This window comes from Schistocerca serialis, unplaced genomic scaffold, assembly GCF_023864345.2.
Source record: "Schistocerca serialis cubense isolate TAMUIC-IGC-003099 unplaced genomic scaffold, iqSchSeri2.2 HiC_scaffold_182, whole genome shotgun sequence".
Classification (NCBI taxonomy): Eukaryota; Metazoa; Arthropoda; class Insecta; order Orthoptera; family Acrididae; genus Schistocerca; species Schistocerca serialis.
The window spans coordinates 32,148-35,000 of record NW_026047743.1 but is presented as its reverse complement, the minus strand read 5'-3'; the positions used below and the strand labels follow the sequence as shown (position 1 = coordinate 35,000).

The 2,853-nt window shown below is 54.9% G+C and overlaps 3 non-coding genes across 3 annotated transcripts in view; all 3 read right to left on the bottom strand.

Annotated features, from left to right (window-relative positions):
- LOC126443747 (large subunit ribosomal RNA) overlaps positions 1-248 on the bottom strand; it is a 4,222-nt gene extending 3,974 nt beyond the window's left edge. The window contains exon 1 of the ribosomal RNA XR_007582151.1: positions 1-248. This exon is cut by the window's left edge and continues 3,974 nt beyond it. This is a non-coding gene — a ribosomal RNA (large subunit ribosomal RNA).
- A 188-nt stretch (positions 249-436) lies between these two features.
- Positions 437-591, bottom strand: LOC126443755 (5.8S ribosomal RNA). Its single transcript, XR_007582155.1, has one exon. It is a non-coding gene; the product is annotated as a 5.8S ribosomal RNA (ribosomal RNA).
- Positions 592-944: 353 nt separating this feature from the next.
- LOC126443744 (small subunit ribosomal RNA) lies at positions 945-2,853 on the bottom strand. The gene has a single exon (XR_007582148.1). It is a non-coding gene; the product is annotated as a small subunit ribosomal RNA (ribosomal RNA).

The following is a 2,853-nucleotide window of genomic DNA, read 5'->3' as shown; positions in this document are numbered from 1 at the left end:
GGCCGCTACGGGCCTGGCACCCTCTACGGGCCGTGGCCTCATTCAAGTTGGACTTGGGCTCGGCGCGAGGCGTCGGGGTAGTGGACCCTCCCAAACACCACATGCCACGACAGGCGGCAGCCTGCGGGGTTCGGTGCTGGACTCTTCCCTGTTCGCTCGCCGCTACTGGGGGAATCCTTGTTAGTTTCTTTTCCTCCGCTTAGTAATATGCTTAAATTCAGCGGGTAGTCTCGCCTGCTCTGAGGTCGTTGTACGAGGTGTCGCACGCCACACCGCCAGCCGGCTGTGCACGCTACCGAGTAAGTACCGGTATGCGAACCGCCAGGCGACGGGCGCGCATCGCACGTTTAAGGAGACGCGGCCGGCCCCACAGGCGGCCACGACACTCCCAGGTCTGCGAAGCGGGGCAAACGCCGCGCGCTTCAGTATACGTAGCCGACCCTCAGCCAGACGTGGCCCGGGAACGGAATCCATGGACCGCAATGTGCGTTCGAAACGTCGATGTTCATGTGTCCTGCAGTTCACATGTCGACGCGCAATTTGCTGCGTTCTTCATCGACCCACGAGCCGAGTGATCCACCGTCCTGGGTGATCTTTTCATAGTTTCCACCATCTCTTTCGAGACAGTTGCATAGGCGGGACTGAGGCGTGTGGCGGCCCTGTTCCAGCGTTCAGTGTCCAACGGCCTCACGGCCGATGGGCGTCGTACGGCTCCACACCGGAGCGGACAGGCAGTCGGGCGAAAGTCATTCAAAACCGGCGCCAGGCGCCAGGTGCCGCAGGCCAGCCGCTCCAGCGCTTCAGCGCTCGTACCACACAACATTGCCGTTAGTTTTGAGACGAACGCGTGGTTCCGCACGCGGCGCACGGCTACTGCGAGCCGTACAGGTAGCTGCGTGTTGCGCGACACGACACGCACATCGAAAGACATGCAGTCTAGTCGGTAATGATCCTTCCGCAGGTTCACCTACGGAAACCTTGTTACGACTTTTACTTCCTCTAAATGATCAAGTTTGGTCATCTTTCCGGTAGCATCGGCAACGACAGAGTCAATGCCGCGTACCAGTCCGAAGACCTCACTAAATCATTCAATCGGTAGTAGCGACGGGCGGTGTGTACAAAGGGCAGGGACGTAATCAACGCGAGCTTATGACTCGCGCTTACTGGGAATTCCTCGTTCATGGGGAACAATTGCAAGCCCCAATCCCTAGCACGAAGGAGGTTCAGCGGGTTACCCCGACCTTTCGGCCTAGGAAGACACGCTGATTCCTTCAGTGTAGCGCGCGTGCGGCCCAGAACATCTAAGGGCATCACAGACCTGTTATTGCTCAATCTCGTGCGGCTAGAAGCCGCCTGTCCCTCTAAGAAGAAAAGTAATCGCTGACAGCACGAAGGATGTCACGCGACTAGTTAGCAGGCTAGAGTCTCGTTCGTTATCGGAATTAACCAGACAAATCGCTCCACCAACTAAGAACGGCCATGCACCACCACCCACCGAATCAAGAAAGAGCTATCAATCTGTCAATCCTTCCGGTGTCCGGGCCTGGTGAGGTTTCCCGTGTTGAGGCAAATTAAGCCGCAGGCTCCACTCCTGGTGGTGCCCTTCCGTCAATTCCTTTAAGTTTCAGCTTTGCAACCATACTTCCCCCGGAACCCAAAAGCTTTGGTTTCCCGGAGGCTGCCCGCCGAGTCATCGGAGGAACTGCGGCGGATCGCTGGCTGGCATCGTTTATGGTTAGAACTAGGGCGGTATCTGATCGCCTTCGAACCTCTAACTTTCGTTCTTGATTAATGAAAACATACTTGGCAAATGCTTTCGCTTCTGTTCGTCTTGCGACGATCCAAGAATTTCACCTCTAACGTCGCAATACGAATGCCCCCGCCTGTCCCTATTAATCATTACCTCGGGTTCCGAAAACCAACAAAATAGAACCGAGGTCCTATTCCATTATTCCATGCACACAGTATTCAGGCGGGCTTGCCTGCTTTAAGCACTCTAATTTGTTCAAAGTAAACGTGCCGGCCCACCGAGACACTCAATAAAGAGCACCCTGGTAGGATTTCAACGGGGTCCGCCTCGGGACGCACGAGCACGCACGAGGCGGTCGCACGCCTTCGGCTCGCCCCACCGGCAGGACGTCCCACGATACATGCCAGTTAAACACCGACGGGCGGTGAACCAACAGCGTGGGACACAAATCCAACTACGAGCTTTTTAACCGCAACAACTTTAATATACGCTATTGGAGCTGGAATTACCGCGGCTGCTGGCACCAGACTTGCCCTCCAATAGATACTCGTTAAAGGATTTAAAGTGTACTCATTCCGATTACGGGGCCTCGGATGAGTCCCGTATCGTTATTTTTCGTCACTACCTCCCCGTGCCGGGAGTGGGTAATTTGCGCGCCTGCTGCCTTCCTTGGATGTGGTAGCCGTTTCTCAGGCTCCCTCTCCGGAATCGAACCCTGATTCCCCGTTACCCGTTACAACCATGGTAGGCGCAGAACCTACCATCGACAGTTGATAAGGCAGACATTTGAAAGATGCGTCGCCGGTACGAGGACCGTGCGATCAGCCCAAAGTTATTCAGAGTCACCAAGGCAAACGGACCGGACGAGCCGACCGATTGGTTTTGATCTAATAAAAGCGTCCCTTCCATCTCTGGTCGGGACTCTGTTTGCATGTATTAGCTCTAGAATTACCACAGTTATCCAAGTAACGTGGGTACGATCTAAGGAACCATAACTGATTTAATGAGCCATTCGCGGTTTCACCTTAATGCGGCTTGTACTGAGACATGCATGGCTTAATCTTTGAGACAAGCATATGACTACTGGCAGGATCAACCAGGGA